At 44.2% G+C, this 14,165-nt stretch overlaps 1 protein-coding gene across 1 annotated transcript in view; it reads left to right on the top strand.

Annotated features, from left to right (window-relative positions):
• Nucleotides 1–1,936: 1,936 nt before the first annotated feature.
• Nucleotides 1,937–14,165, top strand: part of gse1b (Gse1 coiled-coil protein b) — a 42,059-nt gene continuing 29,830 nt past the window's right edge. Inside the window, exon 1 of the mRNA XM_041933653.1 lies at nucleotides 1,937–2,102. The gene's annotated coding sequence lies outside the window, so the exon portion shown is untranslated. The remainder of the gene's footprint in view (nucleotides 2,103–14,165) is intronic.

The following is a 14,165-nucleotide window of genomic DNA, read 5'->3' as shown; positions in this document are numbered from 1 at the left end:
ATACAATCATGTCTCTTTGAGCACGTTTACCTGTACTGCACATAATACTGTGCGTGTGTGTGTGTCTGTAGTAGGGCTGCCCTTGGCTTAATAAAATATTAAGCGACTAAGAATGACAGCATTTTCTTTTGTTGATTTTAATTCAAAGATAATGTTTTTTTTCTCCAGTAATTCTGTCCCTCCACAGATGAATGCAGCCGTGTTGAGGGATCTGATGTTTAATAAAGACCAAACTACATTTGTGAATATTATTGTGGTGACGTATCCCTATTAGCAATGACTAATCACCATGAATAGCTTAAGACTAATAGCTCATTAGTGATTAGTGATAAAGACTGCATAAAAAATGACTAATTGAGTAAAAAAAAATTGCAACTAAGACTTTTAATACCCAAATGACTGATTATTTGAGTAATGGAACAGAAGGGGGCCCCCTTGGTGTCTAGAGAGCTGTCCTGGGGGTAGCATGTGTACAGACAGCAGGCAGATCAAAGGCTGAGGTCTCGGTGCTGCATCGTTAGTCAGGATACGTTGTCTACCTGCTCTCTGTCGCAGGTCAAGCAGAGGTGAGGGATACACTATTACTTGGATGAAAGACAAGACACGCAGCCATTACCACGCACTGCACAAATGCATACACACATATACTATATTCACTTACGTACAAGACAGAGGAGAACGCTGTGTGCGTGTGTGTGTGTTGGGTAGTGTTTCTTTTCTCTGCTCTGCCTTCTGTTAGCACGGAGAAGTGGGCTGTGGCAGGAGACACACAATACATAATTAGGCTTGCATTTGATCCAGTGCATCACAGCAATTAGCAATTTACAGCACAATGTGAAAGGGGCCTCATCCCACTTCCTCCCCAGCCATCACCTGCTTAATCCTTATTTTCATCCTTGGCTTTTGGAGAACACCCTGTCTTTACTGCTTACAAGTGTGGCTTTGATTTCACAGCCTGTGCAGTCGCTGGTATCTAATCCACAGTAAAACCATTGATAAGCCAGACAGGGGTAGAGGTTGTCAGCTGAGGCTTCTCTGTGCTTTTGGTGGGTGGCTGTCCCCTTGTGGACGCTTAGTGGAATTACTCTCTCCTTTTTATTCCTACTGTGTACTGTATGGTCATGGATTATTATTAGCTAGCAAAACAAAAGGGGTTTTATTCCTTAATATCTGTTGCTTAAATCTTAAAATTTAAGATATTTTACAGTATGAACTGCTAATTAGGTCATATGACTGTTTGGAGCTACTAATATCATATCTGATCTACTGGCTGAATAATAGATGGATTGATTTTTTGTTTGTATTGTTGGGGAAATACAGTAGGCTACTGTACAGCATGGTTAGCATAAACACACCATTGAGGACAAAGACACAAGGCCTTCAGAAGAGTTTCTTTATGGAGTGACTATAGTAAGATGTAAAAAGCCTTGTATTTTGCTTGGTAGTATTACAAATCTGCAGAAAATGTGTTTATTAATCAGTGCGTTCACTTTTCATTGTATGAAAAGACAATCCATGTTAAAATGAATGAAACCAACATCAATAATTATACTAGGCTTTGCTGCCTGTAAAAGCACAACTTCAACATAATTGTTATTTTTAGTAAGTTAGAATTAAACGGTTATTTATTTATTCATTTGCTATGTTGAACTTATAGATATTTAGTTAGTTGAGATTTGTGGCCATTTTTGAAGAACAGGAAGTGATTCTCTTTATCCTGGTTGGGGCGTACGGGGCATTCTTTATCCTATTCGGGGGACAATGCGGGGTCAACCCTGTGGACTGGAGGCGTGACGGGGGGGGGAGCAGGTGCTTCTACCCTCCCCTTTAGGCTTGTCTGTGTGTCTGTCTGTCCGGCCCCCGCCGGAGAGGAAGCCCCACCTCCCGGCTCCCTGCAGCCGGCCGCCTCTCTCGTCCTCTCCCCAGCGCTCAGCTCGGCTCAGCTCCGTCCCTGTGGCCTCGCTCGGCGTTGGAGCTTCCTGCGTGACAACAAAAGTGCGGAGTCTCTGTTCTCGACGGAGGGATGGATCCGCGCTTTCACCGATAACGGAGGGAGAAATATACTAATTTATAAACACTGGATTAGTCCATACTTGTTTGCGGTGAGTGAGTGTGTGAATATTTGCAGTTACGCTTTCAAACCCGGAGGTTGTTGGTGTAAACGAGCGAGCATACGGCGAGGGTTTTGTTGAGGAAGTCATTACGATATCGAGGAAGCGGATGATAGTTTTTTTGTTTTTTCTTTTCCGAAGGTCGGTGCCGAGCCCTTGTGTATGCACGCGGGAGTGTGCGCGTGCTTTTCTGCGTGTGCGAGTGTCAAAGAGAGACAAGAACGACAAGAAATAGTGCTGGAGAAAGAAAGAAAGCCACTCCGGTGCGTTCAGGTGGCGATTTTTAGCTTTCTTTTGTCTGTCAGTGTTTACATGCCGTTTTGTTAAGGGTTTTCAGACAATCGTGTTTTAAAATTAAGATTAGTCTAAAAGACTGAGAGGAATAGCGGACGACCCCCACCCCCTCAAATTAACTTCTTGTAACATTGTTACCGGTGCGCTGTTGTGATTATTATGTAAAGCACAGCCCAGAGGGTTTCTGCGTAAGCCATTTACGCTCACTGTAGGCCCTTTTATGTGAAATAGTATTAGTGGCTTTACTTGGTCGTAATACGTCGTCTCCAGTCATACTGGCTCCGTTTGAAATTATTGGAGAGCGTCTGGTGAGGGCTGCTCCTCCTGAGCAGGAGAGCCCGTTTCTGAAAGCGGCATTTTCTCCGTACGGATGTGACTGTGACTGCCACAGGGACACATGTTGACCATTTGGTGCTCTCGGGTGAAGGATCTGACCCCGTGTGTCATTTTGTGCGTGTGGACGCACGCGTGCGCGTGGCAGGTGGACCGTGTTGAATCACTTCCCACGCGCTCTTTCATTTCTCTTGAACTGCAGGCGCGTACAACAGCTGCTTCTGTGACACACACACACACACACACACACACACACACACACACACTACTCATCACACACCTCACGGGTTTAAAACGCGGTCTCCAAACACAGCCGTGAAGCAACAGGCTTTACCGAACACTGTGCTGTGGGGTTGAGTTTATCTGCAGCCAGAAGGAGCCTTGTTGTGTGTTTTAGCTGCAGCTGATAAGGTTAGCCATAACTGCAAGAGCAGGGAATTAGAGCCTCCAGGTTTTTTGTTTTTTTGTTTTTTTCTAGTGAGGCTGTCCTTCTGAGGTCTTAAACAGCTACTGACTGGTGCTGGAGATGGGTCATTCATTACATAGGCATCTGTCTGCCATGTAACATAGTATTGTGTTGTCATTTTTGGCATAATTTGGCACATTAGTGGTGTATAATCCATTATTTCTTACTGTTACTTACATGGGTTGCAGCCTGGTTTCTCACACAAGACCCAGAAATGGCTCACAGCAGGGCCAGGCTCAGAAAAGTACACTACAGGGACACTTGGAATTAATGAGGGGACACATTTATTTTCATCAGTTCACACTGAAAGACATTGGGAGATGTTCTCTTACACTGATTACTAGCAGTATATGTAGCGTTTTACCTACTCTTTTAGGACAAACATTTTGAACATGTCTATGGACATTTTTTGATGATTATTTACTTTAGTATAAAATGTAATGAATTTCACATAGTTTTGACAGAAATTATCTTCCAGAGGAGGCTGTGACCAAGTGTCTATTTGTAAGGTACCAGATGTCAAAGCATATTCGGAATTTGAATGACAAAAAAAAGTATCCTGCAAACAGCTGTTTTGGTGTGGAATTTGAGCATGTGTGCTGTTTTTCTTGTAAACAACTGGGCTGAATGAATGAAACACATACAGTGTATACTGCACTGAATGTCATGTGGTTGTCAATAACCATATACTGTATGTTTTTATGAAGATCTTGATCCAGATTAAGTCGTGGTGGATGTATGTGCTCTCAGAGCTTTCTAGTTGCATTAGTGATTTATTTTCTGTTGTGGTCAATGTGAGACTTGAACTATCACCCTTACCACTGATGGCAGCCAGCGTCACCACTGCGCTATAATGTCTTTCATACAGGAAAACCCACATATGAACACACTCATCCTGGCATTTGACATTCACGATAGACTGACATCTCTGGTTAATCTCTGATTTCTGCCTTTCAGCATTATGTGGGTTAGGGTTCAAATATTGTTTTGTTTTTTTAAGCAAACAAACCTGATGTAAACAATCTTTTTTGCATCTTCAGAAAGCATTAATAGCATAGGTGTTGTCACGTGTTGCTGTTTTTTCCTTATACAACACCAGCCAGTCAGTTGGAGAGTGACAGCAGTGTCTGATCTTGGGTTTAATTACGGAGGCCCTTTGTTTTTTCATTGGGATTACAATTTGTGTGTTTAAAATAGAGCTCCCAGTAGTGACATTACACTTTCACTATTGGAGGTTTTATTTTTATTGCTTGGGACCTCTTCCTGCAAGAGAAATGCCAGTGCCTTAACAGTTTAAAGTTTTCCCAGAAAAGGATTGGCCAAATGTGTTTCTGTAATGACTAACAACATTTAACTAAGTCTGTGGAGCAGAACAGTGAGCATGTCGGGGAGGTGTTAGATTAGGATCAGTCATTGCTACAAGATATGGTAGCTACAAGTGATTTTGACTCATCTGAAACTGCATAGAAGTCAGTGTGTTCATGCAGACATGTGTGAGCTACAGATGCACACTCTGGACACGTCTGAAATTTTAGGTTTTTTCACGAGCCAAGAAGAAAATGCTGAGCAAATTTTAAATGGAGGCAGTGTGATGAAGTCTGTTGTTTTTACCACAATTACGTAATTTTGATGGCTCTGTTGTTAGTCCGCCCTTTGTCATTTCTGAGTCAATCGTTGAGCAGATTCAACATCATAACATGCACATCTAAAAAGCTGATAATGTGGCCACTGTTAAACATTTTGGGCATTAATGTGTTTTCCGTTTTGGCCTTCCTATCTGCCTGCTTTGCTGTGCACACTGTATGCATGGTCATATGCAATACTGTCAAGTAGCAAGAAGTAGTGAATCATATGCTTAATGTGAACCACAACACAATTTCTGTATGCAGTTCAGTTTCTTCCCCCCACCTGGCAGACACCCAGTTCTTGATCTGTGTGTGTGTGTGTGTCATAGTAATGGCAAAAGTCATCAAATTGTCCAGTGGCAGACATCTCAGATCTACATTACTTCAGAAAAGAAGAAGTTTTCATAATGTCAAATTTCATGAAAATGAAGTTTTTTTCAGGTCCCATTTGCAGAGAGACAAACTAAGTAATGGGAACAAACACAACCTCCTCGACAGAAAAAAACGAAGTTAGCTTACTCTAGGTGGATTTATCCTTCCTTGTCACAGACTTACATGTGTCTGATGGTTCAGCTCATGATAAGAGTGTACAATTACTTATGCAAATCTTGCTCCGAGAAGCAGAATTTCTTGCTTGCGATCTGCCATTTCCAAGTTGTTGAACCCTTCTACGAGGTTGGCATATTTTCAGGTGTCGTCGTGCTGTTTGTCATGCTGTGGTAGCCTGCAGTGCTGTGAGTGTCTGGGGGCTAGACAGCAGCTGTGTTGAGCAGAGTGTTGGTGACAGTTTGTCTGTGGCAACAGCACCTGGCTCTGTTTAGAGAGTGATTAGGAGAGTCCCAAGCAGCTCCCCATACTGTTTACACAAGGAGCCTGGAGTTAAAGGTGACCCACTTTGCATTTCCTTATCAACAGCCCCCATTGATAGCTTTGAATAGCACAGACTGTAGAGAGGCCTTTGCATGGGTTTACATAGTTCCCTATTAGAGAGAATGGGATGTGTTTGACTGGGCGAGGCTTGGATTTGACTAGCTTTACAACAATGTCCTGAGGTGGTATGAAAATGGGGGCGCTCACACCGCTCTCTTTATGTGCAGGGCAGGGTTGCTGTGTGGTCTGCCTGGGTGATGGAAGAGAAACCACTGTAAGATGTTTGGGAAAGAGGTTTTCCTCGACCAACATGTCTTTAGCTCTTCTCCCACCTCGCTCTCTTCGCCTCTGCCTGATTCTCTCTTTCCCTCCCATTGATCTGGAGCTCTCCAGGTACATCTGTTAGATTTTTGCTATGGTATGCCCTGTGTCACGGCTTTTCCGTTTTGGGGTGGAGAGAGTAAGCGTGTGTGAGATTGTTCGTGTCTAAACATCCCCCACTGGGTGTAAAACTGGGTGGTAAAGGTAAGCTGTAAATGTGAAGACAGCTGAACAAACAGGCCATAAAGTATTTTTCTGAAGGCAAGACAGACAGACAGAAAGTTGGATGGACATGCAGACAGATTGACAGCGAGAGGAAGAAGTTGTGATGATGACAGCCAGCGAACCAAACACTTCCTTTGGTTCATGACTTTTGTTCTCATGCCTACTGCTTTTTGTCTTCGCATTTCACAGATAGAGCTGCTTATCACTTTATGTGTGTGTTGTGTTTACTCTGTGTGTGTGAGAGCAAGCCTAACCTGCTCTGTAAGCTGGGCCTGTGTAGAGACGCATGACTCTGTGTCACCCCACATTGCTGTTAAACAATAGTTTTTCACCACCTGGTATTGTGTGTGTGTGTATGTGTTTGCGTGTGTGTGCGTGCACATGTCAGGGCAAGGTTGATCAGTGCTTTCAAAGATATTAAGGGTGTGGTGCTCATTTGCTTGTCACACCACCTGAACACATTCACACACCTAATGGCATGTAAATTTATAGCTAGACAATTAATCCTACAAGCAATTGAACTTGCTTGAGATCATGCCAAGCAATGGCCTGATCTCTTCTGGTAAAGTAAATAAGGGCTGGTCCCCAGTAACAGCTGCAGTAAAACTTGTACAGTTATATGTCAGTTCCTGTACACCTGCTGTCGATGATGAGTAGATGCTGCCTTTGTGCGAATAGAGTTTAACTGAGAATCTAGGCTCAATTTATGGAGTTAAGCATTTGTGTAATAAGGGTTGCCCCTCTTTGCATACTCACTCTGTCTTGTCACAATGCTTCAAAATCCTTTAACTTGTCTCCTTCTCTTTGTGTAAAGTGGTCAGTATAGTCCATGGAACGTGTGAATGCACTGTAGGTTTCTTCTTGTTTGCGGGTGCATTTGAGTATGACGGGCAGATGTTAACAGGTGTCTAGTCACCTGATTTGCCCCATTGCTCCTCCAGATCAAGGTAATTGATGTGCCACTAATCCTCTCATAGGATACACAAATGGAAGAAAGTAGGAGTTTTTGTTATTTTCTTCTTTAGTTAAACATTTGTTTTACTCTACTTAACATCTCATCTTTCAACCTTCTCTCGACTCAGCCTGGTTGCGTCTTTGTTTGTGTTGTTGTTTCCGCTTCTTGTTACTATAATCACTTTTTTCTGTATTTGTATTTGCCAAACTTGAGCCTTGTGCTTCCGTGCCATTAAAGTGAATCCAAATGCACGGCAGTTGATTTAGGCAGAGTCACGCTGCTCTCTGTTTGTGGTTGTGAATCCCATGCTTCAAGACCCATTCTCTGAACTGCATTGGACACATGCTGCTTCCATATCCAGTGTGATTTCATTTAGACAGCGCCACCCAGCACAGTGCTCAGCAGTAGAGTAATTACCAGCAACCTTTTCACAATGTTAACTTTGTTTGTATTCTCAATCTTCAGCTTGGATTAAATTCTCGGAGGGGAACCGGTGGGAGGGGGCAAGAAAACGCTTTCATTCACACACAAAAAGTCAGCCTTGCTACATTCACCAGACCAAACCACATTCTAGATATCTTAAGATTATGTGTGCGCCCATGTTTGTGTAGCTGATGTTTGCTGCTGTCGTTGTCATACCTCAAGGCCCGATAAGCACTGGCCAAACAAACACAACACAAGCAACATGAGAGCAGTAGATAAGCCAATCGTGCACACACTCAATACTGACCATACTATTGCCCTCACCAAATGGGGCCTCTTTCATTCAGTATTTTTTGATGTGTGCGTGCGCGTTCGCCTCTGCACATATCATACAGCCTGTGTGTCTGTGTCTATCCATCTTGTCTCTGTGCTTTTCCGGTCACACTCTCACAGGATAACCCAGTATTGTGCTAAAGGCTACTCTTCAACAAAGGCCTTTTCTGTTGCTATCACATCATCATCTCTCTTTTTTTCTATCTGTGTCTGCTTCTATCTCTCTGCAACATGTCTGTCTGCTTGCCTCTATCTCTCTCTCCTTCTCTCTCCCTCTCCCCCTTTCTCTCTCCCCTGCTCCTCCCTCTCTTTCTCTCTCTCTCTCTCTCTCTCTCTCTCTCTCTCTCTCTCTCTCTCTCTCTCTCTCTCTCTCTCTCTCTCTCGCTCCGTCCCCAAGATATCTGCTATATCAGCTGACTGTCATATTCTGCGTGTCTGTTTGTTACCGTGCCTCCTTGTGCATGCAAGCAAGGTCAGACATGTGCCTGAAGAAGTGAAGTGGGTTTTGTGGCCAAGTGTTTTAATCAGTTCATGGACAGAGTTGCATGCCTGTGTTGGTGTAGGGCGCAGTTGCTGTGTTAAACGTGCTCTCACAGAAGCCCGAGTTGCCAGCTAGACTTGTTTTATCTGGCTGGTATTTGCATTACTAAAGGGCATCCGTTTTGGACAGAGTTCTTTTTTAAACGTTTTCTGTTTATATCGCATTTCACATCTTCCATATGCGTCGTTTCTTATCTCGGTTTCACAACGACCATATGTGTTTCCCCCTTGTACTGCAGCTGACTGTCAAAATGTACCATAGCTCAGTAAATAGATGAAATAAATGCACAGGAAAGCTTTTGCATGACTTTCACATAGAATTGCATAAAAAAATCTTTTTTTTGTTTTGGAAATGACTCTTATGATGTTCATTGGGGGTGCATCTGCACCAGAATACTGGCCTCTCTTAAGTTGGGCTGCAAACGAAAAGATACTGTCTTTATCAAGTCATCTTCTGTTAATTGTCAAAATGCCTTCAAAGGTCTGTTTTTGTTTTTTGTTTTTTTTGAAGAGAAGCAGGAAATCCTTCCATTTAAGAAGTTGAAACTTGAGAAATCATTGCATGTTTTTCATTGTTTTTGCTTGATAAATGACTGAAAGGATAAATCGAAAATAGTTCCAGGTTATCTTTCTGCTGATTAATAGACGCATCGTTTCAGCTCTACCTGAAGCCAAGGCCATGTTGAAGCTGTATGGTAGTATCTCTGAACTTTTGATTCACAGATATTTCCTGTGTAGACTGGGAAAGTCATGAGGATTTGTGTCTTTCAAAAGAATGGGTCATTCAGCTGTCAGCACAGAGCACATTGTTTGTAGGCCTGATTTTGAAAGGTTGCACACATTCCACTGGTCCAGCAAATGGCAAACAGTACCAGTGCTAAAATTGATTGTAGTCCTATAAAAAAAATCGATTTCCAGAAAGACAAGATCCATTAAGAATAATGGTTGCCAATGTTGCCAAGTAATAAAACTTTTCGATGAGTTTCTATTCTTTAAATAACTCGACAGATAACTTGAGGGATGAGGGACACCAGGGGTCTCAGCTCTATAGCCAATAGAAACCTCATCTTTATGGCTTCTTACTGAGATGTGTGACCATGGCCACGGCGGGTTGTCTCCTGCTTGCCGAGAGGAAAGAGGTTCACTCATCAGACCATACAACATCCACACATTCACACACACACACACACACACATGTACAAACAGGAACACACACCAATTATACCAATTACAAGATTACAGCAGGGCAACTCTCAGCCACCAGACCCTGCTATGGAAAGTCAAGTGGGTGCTGTGTATGTGTGTGTGTGTGTGTCTGTGTCTGTGTGTGTGTCTGTGTCTGTGTGTGTGTGCATGCATGCTCGGTGGAGCCGCTTGGGAGTCAAGGCCCATGCAGAGCACTTGGAGTGCTAATTAGGCAACCACAACCCAGCAGAGTACATCACAGAGAGAAAGAGAATGGAGGGGAGAGAGAGGTTGAACAGAGGATGAAGTGAGGAGTGTGTGTAGGGGAGCCAGCAAAAACAACACTCATCTCCCGAGGAGGCTTGTGTGGAGCGAGAGAGAGAGAGTGAGAGATGAAGAGAGGAGGAGAGAGAAAAATGACTATAACTGAGAGCTTACCAGTACAGAACAATGCAATTTATCCAGGTCTGCAAGACATGTGGGCTGTCTGTGCATGTGAGTGTTTGCATGCGTGTGTGGCTACAATTGCACTGAACAGGATCACAGGTGCAGAAACCACGATAAGCTCCTTGGCAGGTCCTTCTTTGTATGTTTTCTTCTACTTGTGTTTTGGGTTCATGTGAGGTCTGCAACATCTGTCATATCTCCCTGACTTACTGGGGAGAGCGGCACTGCCACCTTTCACCGTCTCTCTGTAGCAGGTGAGGTTGATTAAAAGAGAGAGATGACAGGGCCTGGTGATGATGATGATGATGGTGAGTCAGAGCTGACTCCCTACCTCCTCTCTCGTCTGAACAGCTGGGCTGGGGCTGGAGCTGGCCCTCTCATCAGGGGAGCAGCAGGGCTATGTCCCCCCTCAGCAAGAGGCTGCAGAGGGCACAGCCACACAGACAGCAGCTTGACTCCTGGGGCATGGACCACAAAGAGCCAGAGACACAGACAGAAGGCCCTTATGTGTGTTTGTGTGACTGAGTGTGTGTGTGTGTGTGTGTGTGTGTGTTCACACTCTCTAAGCAGCGTTGTGAAGCGTAACCAGACTGTTCTGTCATACGCCCACGCTGGTGTCTCAGAGAACACAGCCACACACTCCTCAGATGACATGCACACACACACACACACACACACACAGCCCCAGCAACCCCTACCGCAGCCGCTATGTAATTAACAGACAGAGGAAATGGCGCTGTTGGGGTGGGTGAGTTGGATGCAGGGAGGAGGAGAGGAGAGAAAATCATCTCAGCTCGTGCCTACCCTCAAGACACAATCTGTTTCTGTGTGGCTGTGTGTGTTGGAGAATAAAAGAGAGGAAGGTGAAGAGAGGGAGAGAGATGCCGGCTGGTCTTTTGAAATCTCTGTGTTTTTGTTGCAAGCTGCTGGCAGGCAGTTTGGGTTGGGGGGGGGGGGGGGGAATACAGAGCGAGTGGCAGGGAGGAAGAGAAGTAGGAGGTGAGGCATGAATAATAAGGTGTACGTACACATGCACACTCACATACACAGCCGTATCATTTAAAGCCACACAAGGTAAAAGACAGGAAGACTGCTCTCTTTGCGCTATGCACAGAGGTGTGTGCATGTGTGTGTTCAAGGCAGTGACAGCAAGCCAGGTCAGAGGGAGCTGTACTCTGTTCTCTGCTGTAGCTCCATAATGGAGGCCTGCTGTATAATGACAGCTCAGACACAGCCAGTACTCCCTGTCTCTCTTATGGCTTCTTGATTGATCTCTTGCCCCCCCCCCCCCAGCCTGTTTCTCTTTGTCTCCCTTTTCTTTCCCCCTCCTTTCTTCTTTTCTGTCTCTTGTTCTCCAGTGGAATTGTCGCCTTTGATTCTGCTGCTCTGCAGCCACAGTGCTGCTGTTTCAGGATTTCTCTGATATTAGGGTTTTCTCTTTGGTATTGAGTTAAAGAGATGGCACGCATGCGCACAGACCTGCACTCACAGGTGTGTGTGCATGTGCAAATACATGCACACACACACATATACACTTCCATTCTATAGTGCCTGAGGGTAGATTGCTCTGACATCTCATCTCAGAAGTCAAACAAACCTGGAACTACCAGAGCAGGTTTATCCTGCTGTGCTGCACTCTGGTGTGTGTGTGGATGTGTGTGCGTGCTTGTGTGCTTGCTTGTGTGTGTGCGTGTGTGTTCAAGACAGAGATCATGACACACATCTATTTGTACAGTTTATGTTAAAGCCCTGATAATCATGTTTTAGTTTTAGCATTGCCAGCCACTCTTGAGTTTGGGGTCTTGCTCTCTCATTCGACCTGCATGTGCTACCTTTGCTTTGTGTTTTTGGAATGCCAACCAGTCCAGCTTGAAGATCATCCTTTGTTTTGTTTTGTTTTTTAACACAACTTCAAAAGCTGCTTATGGGGACGCTACGTGAGTGCTATTTATAAACAGCATGTCGCTAAGTGTTGATTTTGTCAGTCACAGAGTTGTTTCCTGCTGTCATTCACTCAGTTATACAGTTCTACTTTAAGCTCACTTTAGGCTGAAGCACTCGACAGTGTGGCTGTGGTAGTGGCTATTATGCCCATATTACATCCTGTTTTGCTAGGTTGCTTTTATCCACATTGCTGCCTCACTCGTATTTTAGGCACCCTCATTTTTTCATTTCTGTCTGTCTTTAGTCAGAAGTTTCCTTCATGCTGAACTTCTTACATACCCTCCTCCCATCCTTTTCATCCCACTGTCAGCACATCTTCAGCCAGCTAGCAAGTCAGTCAACCATTCGTGATGACTTGTACTCATCAAGCCAACTCTAAATGCCTCCTGTATCACTGGCTGAGCAGCTCACTCATTTCAGCAGGGTGGATGGTTGAATCTGAGTCCTCTGGTTGAAGTATGATTTCGCACTGAGTGATGCCTCAGTTTTTTTCAATACCTGCGCTGTGCAGTCGTGAACAGAGTTTATAATCTGAGCAGTGAGGGGGTTTCCACTTATCTATGACAAGATTGCATGGGAAAAGGTGTTGCTTATCTTGAAGAGGTGTTGGAGGTTTACTGGTCTGCAAAAACTTCTGTAAAATCATGTCACCTGCAACTCTTCACCAAACCAGTTCACTGTGACGCATCTTGTTTATTATTTCTCCCTGCAGCATTTAAAACTGATGTGCTGACAAAAAACCATGGTGAACTCCAGTCTAATGTAAAGCAGCCGTAAATGTTTGTTCTGTGTTTGTAAATAGAGCTCTGATAGTGTGGCAAAGAAGGGATTAGCAGAAAACAGTGAGGGTGCTATTTGTCAGAGGAAAGTAAGAACAGGAATGTAGGAGTGGAACAAAACACCAAACCACAGAGGCTGTGTTACACCGGAGCTTCAAAAGTATTCAAAGCCGAGCACAGCGCGGCTTTAAGACATGGCGCTTTAGTCGCCTGCCTGACCACACAAGTTGAGCCAACCAGTTTATTGCAATGACATCTTTATTGCTCATTTGAGGGCAGACACTGACCGGTTTGGCTCTGTTCCTATGAGCAGGACTACAGTATTGTGGCATGGGTAAAACTGTGCTATATCAAGCCACTGGAAAAAGAGGCATCTGCTGCCCCAGTGAAGTAAAGCATGGATACACGGATGGTTGTAGGCAGCACAGTCCCAGTCCATGCTGCGTTGGACTTGGCCAAGCCAGGTTTGTGGCTGGATCAGATAGATGGGCCAGCAGCACTGCCCTGCTAGTTTTAACAAGCTGATAGGCAAATCCCTTCCTGGTTAAAGATTAACCACTCGCTAGAGCTGCCACTGCATTATCTCCCCACTGGCCGGGGCATACAGGAGCCAAGAGGATTTACTTTATATGCGTGTGCGAGAGAGAGAGAGCGAGAAAGCGTAATCTGCATTCCAACCAGCAAAAGGGTGGAACTGTGTGTGTGTCAGTGTGTTTGTTTGACTATGGGAGTTAGTGATCGGCTTTTCTCCCAGTGGGGTGTTAAAACTGTGTGTTTACTGTATGTCATTTAGCAGTCAATCTGCTGTGTGTGTATGCTTGTGTGTATGTGTCTATGGGCGGGATCATGTTTGTGTGTGGTTTGTTGTTATCTACATTCCTTCTTTTTCATGGCTTTGTTTTGTTTTCCCTTAGGGTGTAACAGCATGCAAAGGGTTAATTGCATCAGGAAGCTTGGTGTGTAACAGACTCATTTAACCCTTAGAGTGTCAGTAAAAAATGTTAAACTTGCACTACAGTGCCAACAGATCTAATTTGTTCACATCTCCTAAGCTCTGCATCAACGTTCTAAACAATACAAGTGGATGCATCCTTTGTCCTTTTCATAATCTACAGCAATATCATTTAAAATCTATTTTCTTTTGTGTATCACTGGATTAAAGGACTGTGACATATGCTGTTTCATTTACTGAGGACTCCCTCTGATTAACTGGGAGACAATGCCATCTGCTGGATGTTTGAGGAATGTAAGAGCCAGCGACTGCCTGAAACACTGAGCAAGTGTGTTGTAATAGAGTGATGTTAATAGGTGGAG

Source organism: Chelmon rostratus, chromosome 1 (assembly GCF_017976325.1).
Source record: "Chelmon rostratus isolate fCheRos1 chromosome 1, fCheRos1.pri, whole genome shotgun sequence".
Lineage (NCBI taxonomy): Eukaryota > Metazoa > Chordata > Actinopteri > Chaetodontiformes > Chaetodontidae > Chelmon > Chelmon rostratus.
Note: the sequence above shows the minus strand (reverse complement) of the source record. Positions and strands in the feature narration are given on the sequence as shown.